This window comes from Dermacentor albipictus, chromosome 1 (genome assembly GCF_038994185.2).
Source record: "Dermacentor albipictus isolate Rhodes 1998 colony chromosome 1, USDA_Dalb.pri_finalv2, whole genome shotgun sequence".
Lineage (NCBI taxonomy): Eukaryota > Metazoa > Arthropoda > Arachnida > Ixodida > Ixodidae > Dermacentor > Dermacentor albipictus.
In genome coordinates this window covers 75126801-75152342 of record NC_091821.1, presented here as the reverse complement: position 1 = coordinate 75152342, position 25542 = coordinate 75126801, and the positions used below count along the sequence as shown (strand labels likewise).

General features: G+C 46.9%; 1 long non-coding RNA gene across 1 annotated transcript in view; it reads left to right on the top strand.

Moving 5' to 3' along the window:
• Positions 1–21549, top strand: part of LOC139048047 (uncharacterized) — a 318075-nt gene extending 296526 nt beyond the window's left edge. Inside the window, exon 4 of the long non-coding RNA XR_011507454.1 lies at positions 21515–21549. This is a non-coding gene — a long non-coding RNA (uncharacterized lncRNA). The remainder of the gene's footprint in view (positions 1–21514) is intronic.
• The last annotated feature ends 3993 nt before the right edge of the window (positions 21550–25542 follow it).

Below are 25542 nucleotides of genomic sequence, written 5' to 3'. Positions count from 1 at the left end.
CCGCGACTGATAATGTGCGTACACCGCGGCTGATAAAACGCGTCACATTTTCGCGCCCCCAAAAGATATTTCCGCCTATTGTAGTTACCGATGCACCGAAAGGCTTCCCTGACGACCTTATATGAACGGACACGGCGTAAATTTCACAGAGTACGATCTAAAACATCAAGAAATCGTTCCGCAGCACGCGACAGCAATACTTTCAAGCAGCGCCACGCCGGATCGCCCAAGCCAGAGAGGAGGAAAGGCTCTCCGCGCCCCCTATCCTCCTCGCCCAATGTAATGGTCTATAGCCGAGCCAGGCATTGAGCAGAGTTAGTTAATTATCCCGAGTGATGCCAGGGACCGCTGGTGTCGCGGCGCGCGGACGCATAACCGCGCGGCTTTTTTCATATTTCGCGCGTTTTCGTTATAACGTGGAAAAAGTAATTACACGGGACACAATGGTCCCCTAAAAACAATTGAATCGGGTCTTTTAAAACACAACTATTACTTTTCTATCAAAATTCGCGCCCTCGATTCAGCAATTAAAAAGTTCGTTAAGTAATCAAATCTAATTATTGTTCATTCAATTGTGAAAAAAAAAGAATCCTCCTGGTGCGGTACGTCACTGCTGACAGAATACCATTGGTTTCGCCCTCGTATATTCTATATTTGATTTTCAAGAGCTTGGCTGACGTTAGCTGGGACGCCCTGTATAGTGGAAGATAAAGTGAGACGAAAATCACATAATAATAGCAAAATAACGCATAATACAAAGCATGCTATTTGTAGATTAAGTAGATAGCACAATGGGAATAAGTTAGTAAACAGCACTGGGCAGAATAAAACGTAACTACTGCGCTATACATTCACATCAAGGTACGTACACTAGATAACGTTAGTAAGTGCCTTACGGAAATCATCGCTGTTATTAATGCACACCAGTTGATCCGGTAGGTGATTAGATTTCTGGCACGTTTTCGGAAGAAACGAGTGACCATATGTAAACGTTTTATGGAGTGGGTTGTTCACCTTATGAACGATGGTCCAAGCGTGCGGAAGTAAAGGACGCTGCTTCAATATAGCGCGACTTGAGTTTTGGATTTAAATGGTTTGAATTGAATCCCGGCGTTTTACATGCCAATACCACGATTTGATTATGAGGCACGCCGTAGCGGGAGACTCCGGATTAATTTTGACCCGCAGGGAATCTTTAACGTGCCCCAAATGCACGGACATGGGCGTTTTTGCAGTGCACCCCAATCGAAATGCGGCCGCCGCGGCCAGGATTCTATCCCGTGGCCTGGGGCTTAGTAGTGCAACGCCATACATAGGCACTATGCCACCGCGGCGGGTGTACTTAAGTGGTATATTTTATGGAACAAACAAAGGCGAGTGATTTTTATGCGTTTGGCAAGGGGATGTATGTTTAGGCCGAGTTTCATACTAATTACGCTTGCCATGCGCTGGTAATTCTTAAGAATAAGTTGTTCTCGGCCTGTTTACCATCAAGTGGAGAGAAACCTCTGTGACAGGTCTTAACACGTTCCCGTTACCCTCAAGGGCTGAATTAATGAAGTTCTCTGCTCTACGCGCTCCGTCGAGTAGAGCAAGCAAAGCGATTAGCGCTTCGAGCACCAACTGACATGCTTACTCTGAAGGAGGCTCTGAAATATACCCATGCCCGTCGTTTCCCCATGTTTTCGTCTTTCGCAGTTCGTTGTTGCCTCTTCGACGTTCTGAAAGCAATTTCTTGCGTCACTGCAAATGTAATGCCTCAACTGGTTGGTTTCCTTGAGCCAAACAGGTTCACTAGCGTATCGGTGAGGAAGAACATAAATTAGGGCGCATAATGGTTACGCTCAAGTGACGTTGTATTACAGGTTTTTTTTAACCGGTTGCATCGAGCTCGCATCTACGCCATTTTTTTAGAGCGTGTCTAAAAACGGCAGCACCGGTGGAACCTGGGAGGCGACGCAAACGCCGCATCGACGTATAGGAGGTTTCGGAACAAGCCAAGGCAACCTGGACCAGAAATCTCGGACGCATATGAAAGTCTTGGCCATTCCGGTGCAAATTTTTGTCGCCGTCAGTATATCCCGGTTTTTGAAAGAAACATGTTCGCAAACTTTTCCAACGAACCTCGGTTACAGTTACAACAGTGCCCCGTAATTGGCCGCAGGTAGGAAGTGAGCGAAGAAGTGAATGAAGCAAAGGACCAGCCTAGCTCTGTAGCTGCCGCATGAGTTATTAGCCGCAGTATTATTTATATATCAATTATACGGCCAGTTCGTGCCTCCGCCGCCGTCATCGTCGTAGGCACCATCGTGCTGTAACGGTATCGACGGCGCATGCGCGGCCCGCACGCAGCCTCCAGCGACGCGACAGACGCGCGGTGCGTTTGCTCGACCGGCTCTGCATGGGGGCATTCCGCCTTCCGATGCGAGCACGAGCGCCGCACGAACGAACACAACAGCATTGTTCCTGTGTACCTGTTCGCGTACAGTAGTCTGAGCGGAACAGATAGTAAACTTCAAGCTACAAACGCCGGCGGATTTTCCTTCGCTCTCATCTGAAGCATCATCGACGTGCGGCCTCTGTACAACGCCACTGGCAGCGCTCCTGAACGTGCCAACGTTGTCAGCCACCTGGTAGCAGCCATGTCGCTATTCCTGCTTTGCATAAGCAGCAGTTGCCTCGTGTGCATGAGTCACGCCAACATGCCACCCTCGCGTATTCTATAGAAAACCGTCTGTGGAGCTTCAACGAAATGCTAAACCTCGCTATCGCTTTCAATGCTACCACCTTCGGGCGAAACTGTCCTCTTTTTTTTTTTTTCATAAGCTCCGCGAGCAGCATCAATATCTTGTCGCACACGTGTTTTCAGGCATGGCGCGCACAACGAAGCTCAATTACTGCTGCTCTCGCACATTTCTCGCGCGCATAATTCATAAATCTCTGCGCCACGTAACCAAACGACGAGAAATGTCAATGGAGTTTTAATCTTATGCACCCGATGCACCTGCATCCCTGCAGGATCTCCCCAGTGCACCTTGTGGTATACGTAGATACGTGTGCCCGAGCAAAATAATAATAATATATGGGGTTTTACGTGCCAAAACCACTTTCTGATTATGAGGCACGCCGTAGTGGGGGGCTCCGGAAATTTCGACCACCTGGGGTTCTTTAACGTGCACCTAAATCTAAGTACACGGGTGTTTTCGCATTTCGCCCCCATCGAAATGCGGCCGCCGTGGCCGGGATTCGATCCCGCGACCTCGTGCTCAGCAGCCTAACACCATAGCCACTGAGCAACCACGGCGGGTTGCCCGAGCAAAAGCTTATCGCCAAGCTTTCCTCAAGAAAAGATAGTCCGGATGAAACTCTGGCGTCAAGAGGTCAGGCACTGTAACAAAAATAACGATACGGCATAGCCGAAGTCAACCGCGAACAAGAGCAGCAATGAAATACCAAAACAAAACAAATAGACAAACATAATCCTAGCTCGTAAAAGTACGTCGCACTTCCGCATAAGGAGCAATAATTTAACATTTGTACCATGGGAACAATAAGGAGCTTCCAAGTGCTGGGACTTTGGGAAGGAAAGATAAAGTGTCCCTAAGGGACAGTAACGGGAGATAGTTACACGGACATAAAGTCAGGCAGCGTGATAATAGAAAAGAAGTTGGTACACACTGCATCGAGGCAGGTCGGCTTTGCTTTCTTTTCTTTTTTTTTGCCGGGCAAAGCTGCTGCGCTATTAACCTGTCCGCAGAATGCAGTTTCTCTTTGGTAACGAGGCGAGCCATCGCTGTGTCCTTTTTTCTCCGTCGCCTGCTGCGGTAACGCGCTTCGAAGTAACGCCTGAGATTTGCGAACAAAAGCAATTGCTCGTGAGAGCCGCCTTGAGAGAATGACTGCTGTCGGGATGAGAGTCCATAGCAGTTAGTACAGACCAAGTCACAGACTGCGCCCTTATTTCGTCACCGTGGTTGCTTAGTGGCTATGGTGTTGGGCTGCTATGCGCGAGCTCGCGGGATCGAATTCCGGCCACGGCAGCCACATTTCAATGGGGCGAAAACACCCGTGTGCTTTGATTTAGGTACACGTTAAACGATCCCAGTCAGTCCAAATTATTCCGGAGCCACCCACTACGGCGTGCTTCATAATCAAATAGTGGTTTTGAAACGTGAAACCTACAATTTTTTTATTTCGTCATGTTATCCGCGTTTTCTGAAACCTACGGATCTAAAAAAACAAAGAGGGGGGGAGGCAAAAAAAGCTTTCATCCGGGCCTATATGTCCACATGCGCAATAAAAAAAATTTTAATCCGCCTTTTGTGTGTGTGTTTCAGCACCTTGCCATATCACTCGTCAGAATACGTACAGCCCGCTACTGTTCCTTTTGGTTTAAAGCTGTAGTTTAACGCAATTGAAGTCGTGTACACTTCCCTTGTAAAGAAATAAACGACCGAAATTGTGAATAAATGCTTTTTGTGACGAGCACTGCATTCGTCCTCGCTGCCTAAGCGGCAAAGTTGTATAACTACCACTAGCTTCCGTGAAATTTTGTGACACAGTGCGCCGGTCTTGTATTATGCATTGCATCCTAGCTATACGCCACGCGGAGCCAGTTGACAAAGCTCAGTCGTACCTTCGGGGCGATTCAATCCTGTCGGTGCTCAGAACGCAGTATCATGCACTGCGTATTTCTGGGCTCCCCGAAAAGAAACGTGAGCGTTCTTGTATGTACCCATCAATGTCGGTAAAGAGAGAGAGAGAGAGAGAGAGAGAGAAGGAGGCGGGATGCAGGGCGGGAAATGCAACTGCGCGAGCATAAAACGCAGGGTTGACGATATCGACATGCCGTGAAGAAATGGATGCATAGGTAGCGCGAATGTAAAAAAAAAAGAGAAAAAAAAGAAGGAAAGAAAGAAGCGAACAAAATACACAACGAGGGATGCTTAATGGAAAACTTTGGATAGGTTGCAGAGGAAGGTTGAAATAGAGGAAAGGAGGCCCGGGAAAAAGAATATATAAAGCGCATTTCAAAGGTAGTGGTAGTGTACGCGGGTGCTTTGATAGGAGCGGGGTTGGTCCGGCGGCGAAACTGCCGATTCTCGGCTGCGCTCTCCCGACGCCTGGTTGGGAGAGAGGGGCTTAATAGAAGCGCTCAGGGCCTCCTCCCTCCCCGCCGAAATGGAAGAGCTAGACGGAGAACGATTGAAACGCTGTGAGATGTGTAAAAAAAGACGGGAGAAGACCACCGGGTGCTGAAGAGAAAAAGAAATGACAATAAGAAAAAGAAAAGCCTGGTTCTATACTAGGAAAGCTTGAAGAGTAAGTTGAAATAGAAATAAAAAGGAGCAGACGAATGCTGCGATACAGCACGTTTTGATGAGGAAGTTGAGAGACGACATAAAGATGTTGGGGGAGATTCCGTTCCCTGCTGCTACTGCTGCTGCTACTGCCGTGGTGGGTTCCCTGTTGCTTCTTGGGTGGTGTCTTTTTGTTTTCTGTGCGCGCGGGTGATTTGCCGTGGTTTTTGCTCGTGTCTGCGCTACGTGGACGTCGTGGAAGGAAAAGTTGGAGCAGCCATGTTATTAACAATAATCTTATGAAAACATGTGTTTCCTCGTCGTGCCCCGAAACAACCGCTTGGCCCAGCTCCTACAGAAACGTCTGCGCCAACTGAAACTACCGTCTGTACGCCTGTATTTCGCGTTGTCTTCAAGTTGTGCCTCCCCCCCCCCCCCCATTACGTGTTCGAGCAAGAAATAGCGCGCAAACGCACAGGTTCTTTATTAATTGGACAATGCCTCCTGCGAGAGGAGAAAGAAATCCAGGAGCAGGAATAACGAATGCACGATGAGGTCACATTTCTTGGCGTGTTTATTCAAGTAGGTTTATTAAAGGTTATGATGGAAATTTTGGAGCAGGATAGCATAAGCTCCGTAAGGGCCGTAAGCTCCGTAAGTTCGCTTCTCGCTGAAATTTCGAAGCTATGCATACCTTCACCAGTGTTGTCGGCAGCCACCTGAGAAAGGCAGTACCAGCCACCCTGTCACTCTGGACGACCAACAAATCCTGGGAAACGTTTTCAACCAGCGCCGATGACTTGTTGGTCAACACTTGAATAAGAGTATGTCATACAAGAAGAAAAAAATTACAACGAAACTGCAATGGAAATGCGTAGCATATCACCGGGCGTCGCCTAACGTTCACTGCAGCGGTCGTCTTGACTGCGCAGAGTACATTATGACTAGCGGTCGCTTGCCAGTCAGGAACCGCTCGCTAAACACCAAATTGTGCCCACCCAGTGACTTCTAGTGGATGACGTAAGCGCTTCCTGCAGGATACTGCTCTCGCGCTTTGGCAAGTGTGCTATAGGAGATCGCTGGATTTCTCCTACTGGTGTGAGAGTTTTAGGTGAAGTAAGTGAATGAAGAGGAGCGGTAGCGCTACTTGGGAAAGCAATATCGGCTGCACATTCGGTCTATGTCTCAGCTTCATGCAGCATAATGTGCGTATGAAGAAATATCGGGAGTGCAAGTGTAAAAAAAATTATACAGGATAGTATCCCGCGCGATGATATGTACATATATACCAAGACTTGTGCAGTAAAGTTTTCTAATAAGTTGTCATCAGTTAAAGACTAGATGACTCGAAGCTGTCAGTGCGACGTGCCATAGTGCACAGATACTTCCAATCGTTTCTCGACTTGAAGGCAATGAGGAACCACAGTGTTTCGAACAGTCCGCACTCAAGATATTTGAGCTCTACCACTATTCTTTCCGGAGCGAAAAGCAGGATAGCCGGGAGAGACAACGATATAATGAAATGACTTTGGAATTGTTTGGAAACGCGAAGCTTCGCCAAATAAATTAATGGTGTTCTAGTGAATAGTGGTGTGTTCGGTTACTACCAAGAAGGAAAGAGGAGACCAGAACGGAACTGAAGATCCCTCACAGCATAACATCAAAAGCGAATATGACGTATTTTTATGAGTCACACAATGAGTCATCGCTTATAAGAGACAGAATTTACAGCCTAGTGCTTCATATGTTAAAAGCACACCTCTGCCAAAGTTGATATCAATTGAGAAAATAAAAAGAAAGAATATAAGAGAAGAAAAGGCGCATATGTTCTCATTTATAGGGCTCCGGCGGATTTGCAGCATTGAGTCACGCATATGGCCCGAAAAAAAAAAGAACAATCTAGATAATCCCTGAGCGTAATCCGATTGCGACAGGATTGAAGCCAATCCACCAAAAAGCACTCGTGCGATTTCACTTGCGACCTGCAATAACGCCATCGGCCCGTGGGAACCAAAAACGCAGAGCCGCGCTTGACGAAATCGCAGGGAGACAACAACTTGCCGTGGAAACAAAAGTGGCGCCTTTCTGGAGAACGGTTCATTCGTGCGTTGTTATCGTACCCAAACGTGCCACTCATAACTTTTGCCTCTGCTCCGCTTCATCCACAGCGCTCTGCGTGACTGCGTGACCAGCCACCGCATTGGCACATCGTCACGCGCGGTATATAATGACTCATGCGACTTGCGTCAGTCTCATGAATAATACGAGAATGGAGTGAAAATGTCTCCGAGGCTAAGCAGGGAAGCGAGGCTGTAATGGTGTGGCAACGGTAGTAATGATCTTTACGGGGCCCAGTTTTGCACCTTGCTTGTTTTCTCGAATGTGAGGGAAAAGCGAGAAAACGCCCTATCGGGCTGCAGGTACCGCGTACATATTTATTTATGCCAGACGGGGCCAAAGGTTAGGGTGTGAAGGTCGCGGCCGCTATTTCTAGGCTGTGCCTGCAACCGTTACACTCTTGGCTTACAGCCTTGCCGTTTTAATGCACCGTTGTCTGAAGAATTTTATCGGTTCTGTAAGGGGGGGGGGCGCAAAAGGAAACATGAGAATGCAGCAGAAAAAGAATTTCTCTGTACGATGTGTAGAGCGTGACCATAAACTGTTCACGTCTATTATGAACACGATTGCGAATGCAAGGTTTACAACCGCGCATTCGTCTCCCAGGTTTCATCGAAAAGCTGATGCCGCGTCGTTAATCCGCAAATTAATCTCGCACTGTGGTATGAGCTACACACGCTAAGAACATCGCTAAGGTATTGCAGCGCCATCCAACATATATTTTTATTTTTCTGGGGGGAACATTGATGACGCAGGCTATATATATATATATATATATATATATATATATATATATATATATATATATATATATATATAATCGAAAGATGCGCTCATGAGCCGCAGTCCCTTAGGTGCTAATCACGTGCGGACAATAACGTTGATAACCATATTGAGAAAGAGAGAGAGAGAGAGAAATTTAATGATATCCGCATAGGTTAGCCTAGCGACATGCCTGGCGTGCTACTACAGGCGAGATGGTGAGGAATAAAGGAAAGGGAGCGATATAATAAAAAAAGCAACCGCAGGCGCATAAAAACGCACAATCTCGTAAATGTACTAACACAAAAGCTATTTACAAAGTCTTATTGGAGGCTTTCAACGAGCAGGAATGCTATAAGCACTTTACCTATGAAAGTTTACAGGCTTATGTATCTTCTTGTTTTCAGTGCATATTATAAATTTCATTAATACAAATCAGATAAAGAAAAAGCTATGGCTGTCACGGGGACCAATTAAGCGTGGCACCATACGAAAACTATCATTTCGAAAATAATTGCGGCATCCTGACTATTTGTTATTAGGTGCCTTCTATAGGATGGTTATAGTGCAGGATAAGGCCAGTCGCGCGTTTTTCATTACATTTCTGTAACGATATGAACACTTAGAGGCTAAGTTCAATTTCTTTTTTGTTGTCAATATATGTAGAGTTTGTAATATTTTTTTCTGTTTATAGAAATTTAGTAATATAAAAATTGCCTCGTCTTATTCCTGACGAATTTTCAGCCCAGAAACTACATTGCAAGCAAATTTCGGCGAAGCAGTTTGGAAATGATGGTTCTCCCACAAGTTTTGCTCGGCCAAAAAGTGCAAACTTACAAAAATGAACTCAAAGATTACAGAACAGGCAATCTTATTTTAAGTCCAAAAAATAAATAATCAACGTGCCCTGAACGACAGGTTTGGCCCATCTCTTCAATTCGAACGTGCTCTGCGGCCATTGCTTCAAGTCATCTTCACTTTTTTTTGTTTGAGCTTTAGGGCAGTCCAGCGCCCTTGTCTGCGCTCGCAGACCAGGGCGCCGCTGCCAGTATTATGTCCTTAATTTTTTCTAGTTGTAACTTTGTGGTCTGCTGTACTCTCGAAGGAAGGTCTCCCACGATTGAAAAGCGTGAAAAAAAAAAACGAGCTTTCAAACGCTGGCATTCACTCCATGTTTGGTTTGCTGCCCTCTCTGCGGCCTCGTCTTGAATACAGCGTTCACGGGCACTCTGGTTGGCATACCACTGTCACGCGAATTTATTTTCTTGTTTTTGTTTTTTCTACAGCGCGGATTCCAAAAAAAAAAAGAAACTTGCTGATGAGCTTCATTATGCGTCTAGGAATCCGAAGTAAACAAAACGAGCAAAATGCGCTTTTCTTTTTTCTCGGCGAAAATCGCGTTTTGGGCCACGCATCCTCCCCTATGCAACACATTCTGCGGTCCGCGAACGCTGGCGCACGAGGAATTTCAAACCGGATCGCCAATGCCTTTTTTAGATATCGCACCTAAACTTATCAATTATGTCGCCCGGCCGCCAAACCTTGGGCGCTGCAGTAAACAGCTGCGAGTATGTGTTGCATTGCAGTGCACGCACGATCACCAGAAGTCAAGCCGCACATGTTTTTTGCAAAAGGTTGGACAATATTTGCGTGCCTAACTCGTCTTACGGTGGCGTTTGACGATGAGTTACTGTTTATTTTTTTTTTTTTGCGTTAACAAGATTATGACGGCGTTTTAAGTTTCACCGGCCGTTCCTGTCGCATTCGGAGAGATCTGTAAATAAGCAATTCGGGCGATAATATCGAAGTCTCCGCTCACTTGTTAAAGAAAAAATAAATATTAATATACATCAGCATTCTGTCCTTCTAATGATAGGTTAGAAAAGGCAATTACGACCTATTAACTCACCTTTTACTTGCAAACGGGTTTCATTCACTTGGACAAACGAATACAAAATGTCGTCACTAATTAGCAAAATAACGGTTCCCGCTGTTGTGCCATTACCACAAGCCCGGATTCCGAATCTGCAAGATGCAGAATCTATCCTGCGAGCGCCCTAATTCTCCCTTCACAAGTCAAGATGCTGAGCCGTCAGGCAGCGGGGTCCTGCGGGAGAAGTTTCGGCTAGCCGCATGTTTGGACGTGTCGGCGTGTGCCAGACAGCCCGGCGCCGCACCTCCCTTTGCCTGGAGGTCTCCGCGCGCGCGAACTTTGAACCGGGTGGCCAGCGCGGTCGCTGGTTGGACCCCTCGGACGACCGTCGTGTGCTGACTTTGTATTGGGCCGTTTGAGTGACAATGGTTCCTCGGGGATTATAAAAGCAGCGTCGCGCTGCCTGAAAAACAGGATCCGCCAACCCACCGGGAGAGAGTGTCGCTCCCGACTGGGGTGAGATGTGTCACGCGTTTTCGCCGGACGTCGTCGTGCGAGAACAGTCGCGTTTGTTGTGAGCACTCGGCCCCAGTGCCGACCCGTTCATGTCCTGTATGATAACCTGTATATAATGTATAAAGTCCCTTTTGTTATTCTCATCGACGCCAGGCTCGGAGTCTTCGCTACCAACGCTCTGTCACGAAACGGGTGACGAGCGCTACGGGACCACAAAGTCGTAATAGTGGTGCAGCGGTACAAGTTCGTAACACTGGCGGCACCGGTTGGATGTCGTAACACTGGTGGCACCGGTTGGAAGTTCGTAACACCGCCACTGGTTAAACTTTGCCTTTTGATAAACGATTTTCTCGGAAAGAGGTCACGCCATACTTTCGCGCAATATAGACTTGTAACTTGTCAAAGGGAGAATGGACGTGTTTATGTCACTCAAACTGGTACGAGGCAGAAATTTATCAACCAAGTAAGCTTAGGACTGATAGCTTCTTTGGGCCCGTATTTACACATCACTCTTACGCTAGAATATTGTTCGTAAGAGAAAATCTCAGCTATGCATGATGCTGAACATTATATTAGCGAAGGCGTCCAGCCAATGGCAAAGAGCAATTACGAACGATAAGTTCTGAGAATTCGGTCCCTGTAGCTTACGCAGTAACCTTACTTCACTTTCCTATATAGCATATAAAGTCAGAAAAAGAAATTAGCGTTGAGTGTTCAGGAAAAGCATGTAATACTTGCTTTCTCGTTTAGTTTGGCATTACTGTTATACTGGTTTAACCACTAGTTATCAGAGGAGGGACATAGCAGCGCATTACCTATCGACATTCGTCATTCTTCGAGAGGCTCGGACAGAGACATAAATAGGGAATGGAACAAAGGCTAATCAGAAGCTCACGTGCGGTTTGCTTCCCCAAACTCGTTGGAATGATGCAGGGCAGGAGAGTTGCTGTTGTTACTTCTTTTTTTCCTATTGTGCGAAGGGATCGGGAGACAGATTGTGGCGACAGTGTCTTTTCACTTGGCCATCTGCTTTACGTAAATGTACTCACTGATGTGTGTTCAGAAGAATTCATTCGACAATAATAATAATGATAAAAACACCTGAGGTCCTTTAATATGCATCCAAATCTGCGGTACACGAGCATTTTTTGCATTTCGCCCCGTCAAAATGCGGCCGCCGCTTATAGGACACGAACCCGCAATTTCGTGCTCCGCAGGGGAACGTTTTTATCAAACCACCATGGTGGGTGGTAATAATAATAATAATAATAATAATAATAATAATAATAATAATAATAATAATAATAATAATAATAATAATAATAATAATAATAATAATAATAATAATAATAATAATAATAATAATAATAATAATAATAATAATAACAATGGAACGAAATCAATAAGTAAGCAACGTTCACACACGACACTGCGCATCGCAGTGCCCGCCTTCGTGTCAGTATAAGGCTCCGCGGGAAGTGCAGCAGTTTGTGCGCAACAACGTGTTTCTCTCTCCGGTTCTTGTGCTTTGCTCATTAGCGTTCTGTTTTTGCTTTTATGCGCGCCGCATTTCGAAGAAGACCGTAATAACAGTGCCACGGAAGATTACCAGCGCTGCACAATGGATTAGCCGGGCGCGCGATAACCGTTCCTTAAGGGAGGAGGAGGCCAACGCGAGCGCTTGCACGCGCCGCGTGCAAGGCGTTCGAAGCTCGAGCGATGGCGTCAGGATGGATGCGCGCTGTCTATATACGGCAAAGAATTACAAGGTGCCAGCACGCGAGCTGGAGTTGTTTGGCCGCAAACAAAAAAAAAAAAAAGAAAAGGAAGAAAGATCGAGCGGCGGCTGCCTTCGTGCGTCGGCACACGGAGCCCGCGCTCGGCACCGAGCACGAGGCTTCGCCAATGAAGGCGGCCTCAGTGGCGAACCCCGCGTTCCCACGCGTGGATGTCAAGTAGAAAGGATGACTGAGAGGGTTCTGTGCGTGCCGGCCTCGAGGCGGACAGCCGTGAGGCGCTGCATCAACCGCGATGACTCGTGCGTGCTTCAGGTCCCGCGCGCAGATTCAGAGACGGCTATACGCCACTTCGTGCACACTGTGCTCTGGCTTTCTTTCTTTTTCTGCCATGCGCGAGTTAGTTACGAGCGAGGGAAATGAGCAGCACGCGCGCAAGGGTGGCAAAGTGAGCGTTCTCTCATCTATTATTGCCTCGTTTGCCTTGACAGCGTTCAGCTGTCAAGCTCGGAGGATGCAGTATTCACGTTATAGACCATAGCGTTAAGTTGCGCAACGCTCTGTGCCAGTGATAATGACGTCACCTTTGATGAGAAATAAATAGTGAACCCAGTAAGTTGTTAAGTAATGATTACGTAATGTTCAATAGTTGCGGTTTCTCGGAGGTTTTAATGAAAACAGACGAGAAAGAAAAAAGTGTCCCTAGGGTGGCGCAAACACTATATGTGTTATGAAAAAACGACTGATTTTACAAAAGCCAGTGCTGAACCCCGCAGCAGTATACCACGTTTTTAAAACTGAGAAGTCGTAATGTCCCGGAGAAACACTTCATATTGTAAGACCGGCGCTAACATAAGCGCTAGCTACTACTTTCAACTGCAGCTTATTTCAACGAAGGCTGCAGGTGTAGTACGGGTAGCCAGCTATCGCTACAACACAAGCACTAGCTGAGAGTACCGCTTGAGCTCGTCCGTTCCTTTTCCTGTCATTGTTTTCCTGTTCGCGCCTTACACACCTAGCCCGCTCGCGTTGCTTCTCTGCATCTGTCCCCTGCCTTTACGACCTGCCACTACTACTACGACCTTCTACTTTGGATCACGTTAGGACGTGTAGACTTAAGTTAGATGACGAAGGTATTTGAATCGCGGCCACATGCGACGCCATCAATAAAAAGAGGCGCATGCATTGCTGCAGTTACTGAAATCGACTGATATAAGTGTCCACCCGTAGCGGGAACTCCGGACGTGCCGCTGTTGTGTGACTGACCGTCGTACGAAGATAGGAGGCTTGCCCTAGGGACCGCTTTAAGGAAATTGGACAACATTTAAGGAAATTAGATATTGGAGCTACTGTTTCGTGCGTCTGCGATGTTCAAAGTCACAACGACGCTGCCGCGTTTCTTGACATGCATGCACCAGCCTATAGTATAGGACTGCTTCTGACGGAGTGAACGGTTAAGGCTTCAGCGTGTGTTGTTGATGCGTGCGGGGAACTCCTCTCCTTCTACTCTTTTTTCAGTCGCCTTTGCCCCTTTCCCAGCACAGTGTAGCCAACCTGGCTCAGCCTGTTTGACCTACAGTTCTTTCCGTTATCACTTCCGTTACGCACACCCAGACGCACTTCGGTTATCACCGGATGTGCGTCTGGTTGCACGTCCCTGCAGGTTTCTCCCTGTCTCTTTAGCTAAAATTGACTTGCTTTTATTCAAATATTCGCTTTGATGATCTGAAAGGGGAATATTTCTTGTATGTGAACGCTAGCCTTCCCTTTGCTGGGATGTAATAACGACATGATGCACCAGCAGTATGCTACGTAACACTGTAAGCCAGTTATTACGGACTCATCTTTAACTAGAATGGAATAAGCATTTCGTGACTCGAACTAAATGCTCGTCCCCTCGCGTCCGCGCCGAGAACCAGCCGGTTTAGGTTCAGCCGTATAGGTTCTCACATTACAGCGTGCGTTGCAACCTTGCCTCGTAGTTCCCAAATGGTTGTGATGCTGCCACGCACAAGCCCGAAAAAGAAAGACAGAGGAAAAAAAAAAACAATTGTCGAAAGAATTTTGCTTTGTACCATCATGCGTGTCAACGCGGTGGCAAGACAGCAATTCATCATTTCATCGTTTCCCGAAAGTAGCCGATCCCGCGCAACGGAGAGCCACATGGATAAGATACTTGGGCTTGGGGAAAAAGGGGACTGACACCATAGGGTGGTTTGTTGTAAACACTTCACTCGGGACTGCTTCTTTTTCCCGGCGGGTAAACCATTCCTTTGTTTCTTTATATTGTAAACATGTTGATGGTGTTTCGAGTCGCGGAGTGTGCCTTTTTAGGCAGGCGCTTTCATAAATTACCCGAACTACTTCTGGTTAACCTACCTGCCTTTCTATGCAACCTTTCGCTCTCTAGTGATGTACACTTAAGCTTTATTTGGTGTGGCAAGTTTAGTTTTATGCCCCAAAATCAGTATTACTAAAGCTTTAATCAGCAGGAATATTCTAGTTAAAGTACTTTTGTCCGCAGGCACTGATAGCAGGAACGATAACTGGCTCGGAAGGTCTGAAGTTGATCATGACACATGTTATGCCGTGAGGCGACATATCTTTTTGATAGCATGCTTTAGTTAGCGTGCTTTAGTTTAGCGGTGTAAAGAGGAAATGCTGTTTTCTCATTCAGCGCGGTGAGTTGTCAGTGTATTTGTTCGCAAGAAATTCAGAAGCAACTGCAAACACCGCCGTTCCATGTTTCGAGCATTCGGCCTGGCCGCAGGACCGCTAATTGGTTTCCCGACATTGTGCATGCATTCAAATTCATTTGCAACTGCTTCGGTTCGTATCCAAGTAATGTATTTACACTAATACAAGTGGCATTGCTCAAAGACAACCCTCGCTAAATTTCGTAAACCTATTGGAAGAAACTCAACTTAGTCCGATTGGTTGTTATTCACTTGTCACGTTTCACCGGGCTTTGATAATTCCTACGGGCGGCGGATATCTGGTCTGTTCACAAGCCTGGACCCTGTATACCTCGAACACTGCGTACGGCGAGCACGAACAAGCACAAGTCATCATACGCAGACTACCTTGTCACACGGATAAGCGACAGACGTTACGTGCCTATATATTGTCGGATGCTTGTCATTTATCTGCAACACGAGTCACAGTGCGGAGATGCCTATATGAAGGTTTAAAACAGACAAGTGTCGTACCTGTAGCAGTGGAGAAACGCCGCGGACAAGAGCTTCCACCTTTCAGAGGCCCGGCACGCACAAACACTTCCCTTTCTCAACCTTTGACTCGCATGAAATACTCTTTGTCTTCAAAAAAGACTGATTCGGCTCGCTAGGCAGGCCTGACGTTTACACGCACAGCGCAACGATTTCTGCCGTTTCATCGCAGAAATTCTTGAGACCGATCAGAATAAGGTAATCGGCAGCAAGGACCCTTTCGGCTTTGACGAAACACGTCGATTACACGCCACGAACGAGAAAACTTTAGCACAGCACTAAGCGAAAGAGCCGCCCTTAACCTAGATGTCGTAGCCATCTTTGTTTATTTTTACAGTGTTGCCAGCGCTAGTAACGGATTCTGGAGTTGCCAGTAGAGTGCCTATTTGTTGAACAGTTTCACTTTCAGGGAAAACTACGAGTCGAAAAAAAAAGGGGGGGGGGGAGGGGGCGGCGAGGGTCAGCACGAGCGAGCGGGGCATAGGACATCATGCCTCCAAAAGAAGCTAAAAAACTGCAGTCTCCAACTTTCACATGAAGACAATCATCATCATCATCATCATCATCATCTAGGAGGCTACGAACCTTCGGCGCGCCACAGACGTGAAACTTCAACTGCATTTAGATAATCAAATGATTTGCCTGCTTTAATCAGGCACACAGTCAATCACTGTCGCTACGACTGACCGGTGAACCATTTTGTTCGTGCGAAAGATGTGGCATAATTGACATAGGTAATTGTCATCAGTTACGTCATCGCATCATTTATCGCCACATTTACCTGGGGCGCTATGCTAAGCGTGCCACTAGGCAAACCTCTCCAGTTCTCTTCCAAGTCTCTTCATGAATAAATTTACGATACACTCTATAGCGCAATACGTACTTATTTATCCGCACTTTGTGAGCTGCTTAACGTCGCAAGGCATATAATGATGGTCCAGAAAAGGGAATATCAATAACTGTAACAATTATTTTTGTAACTGATGCATCGAGAGTAATGGAGAGCTAGACGTTACGATATTCGTGCATGCTGACCTGCACATACGCGACAGAAGCGACAGATGAAACCTTGAGAGCGGGCGAACTATTCAGTTTTCGCACAACCTCTCGTGGCATTCTTGATGCACGCGAGACTCGCGCAATGAACGTGCTATCCAAAGCTCTGGGGACACAAATGTTTAGACCATAGACCGACGCGTTTTATGAATATTCATTTAATTTAGAGGCGTATTCAGGCACGATGGTTCGGGAAACTTCGGTTTGCGCTCTTTGGGCCCGCCATAAAATGGCGCGGGCCGGGTGAGGCACCCGCGCCGTGGTTTTCCTTCAACTAAGCAAGCGTTCAAATATAACACGCTGGGCACGCCCCCTGCGTGCGCATCTGTTACCGTGCCGTTTGGCGCGAGCCTGCGGGCGGCCCAACACGGCGGCACATTAGCCGCATGTGCGAACGGCCCTGCAGGAACGATGGCAGGTGCAGCAGCTCTCGCGGAGCGCTCCCTTTCCCGTTGCTGCGCGCGCGCAACCGCGCGGGTCCGCGCCGCTGCTCGGCAGCAGCGAGCGCTCACCGGCCAGGACGAACAGCAAGAGCCCGCTGCAGCCGCCGCTTCTATGCCCGAGCGGCGCGATGGGCGCACGCAATGGCGCGCTTTCCGGATGGATTTTGATAATGGGCCCGGGCCTCGGATGTGCGTGACAAGGCTTGCTTTGCTCGGAAAGACGCTTCCTTCTCTCGAGATGGGCGTGTTTCTATCAGGAGCGCCCGGGCGGCCCGACGGCTCTCCCGCCGCAGCGCCGGTAATTCTAGACTGCGGGATATAAAACGGCGGCGCCGCGAAATTGGTGGCGCTCTCCCGGACGGGCAGCGCGGATATGCGCTTCGCGTCAGGCTGCGTTTGTTTCGTTTCTTCTGTGAAGCGGGTTAAGGCGGCCAGGCTGTTTGCTCTTTCCGCTTGCATCCTCTTTAGAGACTGTTTCAAGCTTTGTCGTGCGAGCGCGTGCATTCATGCGTGAGTGTGTGGTTGCGTATGCAAGAGAGAGGGAATGAGAGAACGGGAGAGAGAATGTATCTGTCAGGGTGCTTAGCTAAGGCACGCGCAGTTCTTGCCTCTGTACGTGTAGACAAATGTGCTTTTTTATTTGTCTCCGTGTGCAAATGCCCGTTTACGAGCGCGGACATTTGCGTTTCCCTTTGGAGAAACAAAGGAAACACGATGTGGAGCACAGAGTTACTCTGTCTGCGGAATTCGGGCTCTTACAGGGTGCTTTCGCCGGTTGAATAGCGCGAGTAGTAAGTTCTATCTATGACTGTGCTCACTGGGATGCCAAAGCGCTTGTCAACGACGACAGAATTCATCGCGCATTGTTTTGCGAGACGCCTATGTTCATCCGACTCACTAATCAATTCGGCGTTGCTATTCTTCCAAAATTACAGGAACTTAACCAGGTCAAAATGCATCAAATTATAGCGTCATCTGCGCCTATCTTGTTCAACTGTGAGCACTATCAAAGTGGAGTACCTTTTCCTAAAAGCATGCGATAGGAGGAAACACTAGCGATATAATCTCATCGCTCAGCTTTAACAAAGCGGGGCCTGTATTCGCAGAAAAAATTCTTACACTCGAACTCCTCAGCTAATTATTGTGGCATTGAAAATAATATTAGCAAAGGTGGCCGACCAGTAACTGGGAAAACGAACTCGACGTTTTCTACCCCTGGTGCTGTTTTTCATTGCCCGGCCTGCCTCTATTAAAAGTATGTACGACTACCCGCCATTAGCTAACATTCTCTCTTACGAACAGTTTTGACGTAAGAACGTTGCGGCCAATAAGGCCCGACATTCTTTGTGAGCAAAATTTCGTGCCTGAATAACCACTCCAAGAACCTCAGCGAACGCGTAGCCAATCAATATGGTAAATGTATTTCTCTATGTTGCATCGTTGGAGACGTGCCCGTATGAATTAAGGCAGCCGTTTATTTCTTTACTGATCTTTTCGCTGGTGGCAAGAATAATCGGTGGCATGGATGATAATTGACCATCGTATTTCACCAGCAAGCCTAATCATTTAGGCATCTCGCTACCACAAAGCGGTAATGACTCTTCAGCGCTACCTACGATGTAAATTGAGGAAGAGAGAGATAACAGGTTAAAGTAGCGTCCCCGCCCAATAATTGCGATTATAGCGTGGGGAACCCAGCGCATATGCGGCATTCGAAAGGTGGCTATTTGAAAGTTACGGCAGTTGGATGTCCTTTGATGGGTACCGTAAATGACTAGTTTCGGTGAAGCTTCCTGGAAATGACGCTCGAGAAAAGAAACAAGGAAACGATCGACTGCGGTAGACTCATCGCTGGGTGAGTAAAAGGCGGCCGCTTTCACATGACGAGCGTCTGCGTAGTCGCGCGCATTTCTTTACCGCCAAGGTCAGATTGCCCGAAACCGGCGGTGATGCCGGGCCTCTGGAATTTAAGCGTAATGTGCTCGGCTATAGGGCTGCTGTTACAACGCTGTAGTCTTTTGTGGCGAAAATCAAGCCTCAGCTTGTTTCAATGCTTCTGACGGCGTCCGCGCTGTTCAGACTGAGTTAAGTGCACCGCTGGTTCTCATTGACACCAGAGATGCCCCGGGCAGTCGTCGGAGTCGTTAGGACTGGTTCGTGCGTTCACTGAGCTGTGAAATAACAGCATATAAGTAGCGGTCGAGGGGGTAGAACTTCGCGTCCACCTTGTCTGTTGTGGCAGGGAAGACAGGTGAGCGATACGGGGCGATTAACGCGCGGCAACGCGCAGAGCTATATGCTACACACCGCGATGCGTCGTTCGCTGCAGCCAACCCTGCGGGCGGCCCCGCCGCCCTGTTTCGCGGCTGTTACGGGATGCTGCTCCTGTACGGGGCTCATGATCCGCGCGGTGACTCTCTGTCATCGTCGAGGTCTCGCTGGACCAAAGCGGTTTCTTGAGCACGTCGCTCTTTGCTCGCGCTTATTATCATTACTTTTTCCCCCTCTCCCCGTGTGCCCGTCCGCCGCGCGTTCTACCGCGAAGCGGCAGAGAAGCGCGACTAATAGCGGCAGGAGCGCCGCCGTCCAAATGGCTGCGGCGCGAGCCATAATCCACAGGGCTCGAGCGCGGTTATGATAAGGAGCCCGCGCCGTATACAGAATGCGACGGGCCGCGAACGGTGGCGCAGACACAGTGGTTATTTGAATTCTACGCCTGATGAGCGGGGAGGAAGAAGAGGCGTCTCTTTTTCTTTCACTTAGCCCTCCGCCCGCCGACTCATTACGCCTCTTCCACTGGGCGCGTATCCCGTATACACGCAAGTACGTGTGCCGGCGCGTTTCCATGGAAGCATCTGCCGCTGTTGACGCGTCGTTAGCTTTCGTTTGCTTTATCTTCGGCCGCGCCTTTCTCTCGGGCGACTCGATTGCTAAACGACCCGCGCGGGCTTTCGAAATCCGGTTCCCCGCAAGTCATGACGTGCAGCCAGTTTTGATGGCCGGCTGAAAACGGAAGGGCGCTGTTAGGCTCGTCACCACTCTCATTAGCTCCCCCAACGCGATCGCCAGTTCTCTCTCCCTATCTTTCTTTTTTCCTCTTTTTTCGCTTCGATTCCGTTTACTAGATTTTTTTCCCCCTCGACTCTGAAACACTCTGGCTGTCATTATCTTTCATAATTAAACCAAGTGTTTGCTTGACCGGACAACATCCCCGTGATGTTCATGAAGAAACAGAAGGCATTTATTATTAATTTTGCAACCTTTGTTCGATGCTCACGATAAGTATTCATTTTTGTCAGATCACCAGTATTTCGCTGTGACTTCTACGACTGCAACGTACGATTCTGTGCTAATAGCTCGATCCAGTGCGTGGAATAAAATACAGTGATCATTAAATTATACTTCTAAGTGGTACGTTGAATGTCTTTCTTACGGGGTGAGATATAGAAAACCGTGGCATTTGGATACTTGTTTTTTTATTTGATGCGACATTAAGCGATTTCCTTAAAAAGTACGGATAAATACCAGGGGCTTAATTCACAAATGTCATCGTTCATAAGTGATCTTTGCTAATAGCTGACAGCATTTGCTAATAATATGCCCAGAACCGTAACTGGCAGGAATTGCCTATTACGAACAATTTTAGTGGAAGAACTTTTTTGTGGATACGAGCTCAGGGGCTGAATTCATGCAGGTTTTCGTTCCTGAGTGCTCCTCGCCGTTCGCTGGTCGCCTTCCATAATGATATGTCCAGCATCGGCATTGGCTGTAATTTTGTTCTTACGTACAAATGTAGCATAAGAGTTTTTTTTTTTTTTTTTGTAAATGCGGGCCCAGTACCTGAGCGAGCCGTGCGAGCTTTCGAAGTTAACTAATTATATAGTATAAATTTGGACTTGTTGGTTCAAGATCTGCGGATTGTATAGCACAGACGGAACGACCACAAAAAGAGAAAAAACAAAACAAAGAACGAAACGAAAGAAAGCAAGAAGGACAAGACGACACAGAGCGCCACTGTGTCGTCTTGTGCAACTGTGTCGTATTATCCTTCTTTTCCCGTGGTCGTTCCGTCCGCACTACGCGATCCGAAGATAACTATTTAGAGCATTGACACTGAAGGGTACGTGCTCAATGTAGCGATGCGATAAATGCAATGTCTGTTTCGGGAATAAGCCTGTGGTACGCAGGTCTACCTCTAAAGTTGTAAAAGCCTTCAGAGCACTGCGTACGTACAGGAAATACAGCAATCAATTTTTCTTATGTTATCAGTAATGCTATCTTATGCTTGAAATTATACTGTCAATAATTGTCATTGCTTATTTCAAGTATTTAGACCATGAAATTGGCGATGAGAAAGAAGTAAGGGGCTTCGAGTGGCTCGTCAAGTTCATTCATTCGTCCCGTTGCATACCACTTGCATGACGACTCTCAACCCGCAGTAAAAAAAAAAAAGTACTAATTTTGTCCCTTTACCTCTTTTCAGGTTCCAGCCCTCGTTCTCGCCTGCTTGAATCTTTGTGGCACATCTGCCCTATACCGTAAGTGTGATTATTCTGCCTTTGCGCACGCCTGTGTATCTGTAACGCGGAATGCAAGCAGATAAGTTTTGCCCTAAGAAAAATAACTAAATCAATAAATAACTGGAAATTTCTACCAAAGGGCGAATCATTCACAGCCATAGCAAGGTACAGTGTTGCGTTTAGATGAATTCGTTTGGACCGCTTCTACCCTGGGATTCAGCTACCGGGAAGTTTAGCTCCGCACTCCAGGAATGTTCGAGGAGTCGAACCCAACCGAATGCCCTCTTACATTTGTACAATTTCCTTTTCTTTCTTTTTGTGTTCCCGCTTCAACTACTGATTATTGATTCTTCCTACAGTTATTGCTTCCATTTTAACCCGTAATTTCGGCTTTCAGCATCACTTGCTCTACTGCAGACGTGAGAGTTCATTTCTTGTTATTACTTAGAAGAATCCACCCATTTATTGGGTAATCTGCCATAGTGGCTATCAACCATGAGCTGCATGGTCGACAACGACGACGACGACGACGACGACGACGACGACGACGACGACGACAACAACAACAACAACAACAACAACAACAACAACAACAACAACAACAACAACAACGATGACGACGACGACGACGACGACGACGACGGACGGTCTTCAAACTATGTACGCGAGTGCGACATTTTGGCGCGACGCAGCACGCATGGCAATTCGTGCGGGGTGCGAGAAACAGCGCACGCGGCAGCTACGAAGCGTCGCTTGCACGCGTGAAGTACTTACATGTGTTCCATTCTACCGACTCGCCGTGGTTGCTCAGTGGCTGTGGTATTGGGCTGCTGAGCACGAGGTCACGGGACCGAATCCCGGCCATGGCGGCCACATTTCGATGGAGGCGAAAACACCCGTGTACATAGATTTAGGTGCACGTTAAAGATCCCCAGGTGGTCGAAATTTCCGGAGTTCTCCACTACGGCGTGCCTCAGAATCAGAAAGTGGTTTTGGCACGTAAAACCCCATAATTTAATTTTAATTCCACGTGCTTGCCGAGGAAAGCGTCCATGATTTAATAAAAAAAAAGTTAAGCAAAAGTTCGTGGCTTAATGGTTACAGTATTGGGCTTCTGTGCTAGAGATCGTTTTTCGAATCGGGCCATCGGACAAGATATCTGTGCGCGATCACAGATATTAACTATCCAGACAGATATCGGGCTCTGGTTGTCTCGCATTTCCGCGCCGCCTGGCTACGCAGCTACGGCGCGGTACAATCAACACTCAGTGAGGCAGATTTCTGCCATGCGAGCGCGTGCTTTTTCTTTACATTTTGCGCCGGTCTATAGCAGCTCTAAAGATAAAACAATTGCGTTTGTCGATATTTCAGCGTTTTGAAGCACTGTTCACAACAAAGTACGACACGATGTCTGTCAAAATATCTTATCGGCGAGCCAAGTGGCCGCGCTCTGGCGCGGGTCTTTTGCAGACGCCAGCCACCAGTCCTCGTAAGGCGCGGCAAACGCAAGGCGCGCCTCCGCGAGCTTTCGCACGCCGGCAAGCCTACGTGTTGTTTGGACTTTGCGTGCGTGAGCCAGTGGCGTAGCCAGAAATTTTCTTCGGGGGGGGCTACGTCACTGGCCCAATATATATATATATATATATATATATATATATATATATATCGTGCTTCTATTTTATATATAAACTTTATATATATAAAATTTTATTTTATTTTATATAGATATATATATATGCTGTCGTGCTTCTATTTTTTCCAACTTTCGAATTTTCCAAAATATTTCAAACAAAATTTAGGCCCTAACTCGAAGTTCTGTTTCCAACAGACACTAAAAAGCGTTTCTGCATTTTACAAGTATTTGAATAGGCCGCGTCGGATTAGGCCCGAGCTAAAGCTTCCTCTTAAACAATTTATCGAGGGATCAAATACATGAATAATAACTGCATTGTCATTGCCAAAGATGCTGCAAACGAATTCTTGAAAGCTACGCACTGTAAATACAAGTAAAATATGTATTTTTTCATAAAATATTATACTCGTATGTGCCAAAGATTGTGCCCAACATAACTGACGTCAATGCTTCCATGTTTTTTGTCTATTTATTAAGTAAAGAAAATATCACACGAACTTTAGAACTATATCAGTTCGAAACCAGAAAAGCAGTGCCTGCCGCTGATATGAAAAATTAAAAGGCAATGAACTGAACAAGTTGAGGACAAATATGTTAATGAAACTTTGTCATTCAAGAACCGTGCTTACATTCTTGTATATATGCAATGGCCAGTGAAAAATCTCAATGACGCTGTCGTTTGTTTCAATGTATTACGCAGGAGTAGCTGTCCCTTGTCGTGTATCGTGAGTAATTGCACCGAAGTTATAGTCGCGACAGAGAGCGCGTATAAAAAGCAGGAGTTCTGCAAGATATATGAGGGCAAGTCAAATGAATGAGCCAACAACGGGGTACTTTATTTAAAACTAGTCTTCATGATAATTTAGACATTTGTCCTATTGGCTAACGAGTTGCGTGATTCCCGTCTTAAAAAACTCCTTGGGTTGCTGCTTCAAAAAGTCTGTATCTGGTTCCCTTGAGCTGTTTTTTCGGTTGCCCCAAAATGTAGAAGTCGCAAGGTGACAGGTTTGAGCTGTATGGCGGATGTTGCAGCGTTTCCCACTTGAAATTTGCCAGTTTTGTATTAACCACATAAGCGACGTGGGGACAGGCATTGTCGTGGAGCAAGATGAACCAATTCGTCAATTTTCCACGTTGTTCGTTCTTGATTGCGACACGCTGCCGTTCTGGCGTTTCACAATATCGGAAACAATTGATAGCCTCTCAAGATTTAGCAAATTCTATCAGTAATGGACCCTGTCGATCGAAAAAAAAGTCAACAACACCTTTCCAGTGGAAATGATGGCCTTTACGTTCTTTGGGCGTGGTAAATTCGAATGTTTCCACTGTAAGCTTTGCCGTCGTGTTTCAGGCTCGTAGTAGTGGCACCAAGGTTCGTCCCCGATCACAGTTGCAAACAAGAAGTCGTCATGCTCATTGTTATACCCGATCAGATGAGTCAAGGCAGCGCGAAACTTCTCCGTCTTCTCGCGACGGATAAAAATCTTGGGGATCCTTTGCGCACCAAAGAGCCGATAACCGAGAAGCTCATGAATTATGGCGTGAACCGAACCGTGACTGATGTTCAGACGGTCTGCCAGTTCATCGATGCTTATCCTCCGTTCTTGTTTCAGCAGCTCATGAACCTTTGAAATTGTGTGGGGGGTGATTGCACGATGGTTTTGGCCCGGTCTTGGAATGTCCTTGCAACGTCCTTTGAACCGTTTGCTCCATCGCTTCACAGTGGTCAATGAAATGCAGTGTTCAACGTACACGGCAGTCATATGGTGATTAATTTCTGTTTTGGAAACACCGTCAGCTGTCGAAAACTTCGCGACACCGAGCTGTTCAACTTTTGAAGTGTCCATTATGTGACGCAACCATATTCAACCCAGTGTATGAGAGCATTAAAGAACATTTATCTTCACACCTGCGTGTCACTTTTGTAAATGAGACATGCCGTTCTCCTACGCGCATGCCTCGCAGATAATGAACCGAACCATTATTGAGCGGTTAGGGTAGGCTCACTTTCATTTGACTCGCCCTCGTACATTAGAAATGCAAAGATACAATGGGATATGCAAATGCGGAAATACGGCTTGATAAAGGACAAAGAAGTGTCACTGGAAACAAAGTTCACTGCATGTATACACAAAACATCGCAACAATATATTTAAGTATACGTATAAGTCTCCAATGAGTCTATGTATGTAAGAAGAACTGTATATAATGCGTCAAACAAGGCAAATAAACATGTTGCACAATCATAGGTTCACAGAATCCTAGATTCCGCCCCCATTCCATCCACTCCCCCCGATGTATTGCGCGCGACGGAAGGCGGCGCGCTTGCTCCCCGCTTTTCTCCTTTGCGCACACAAG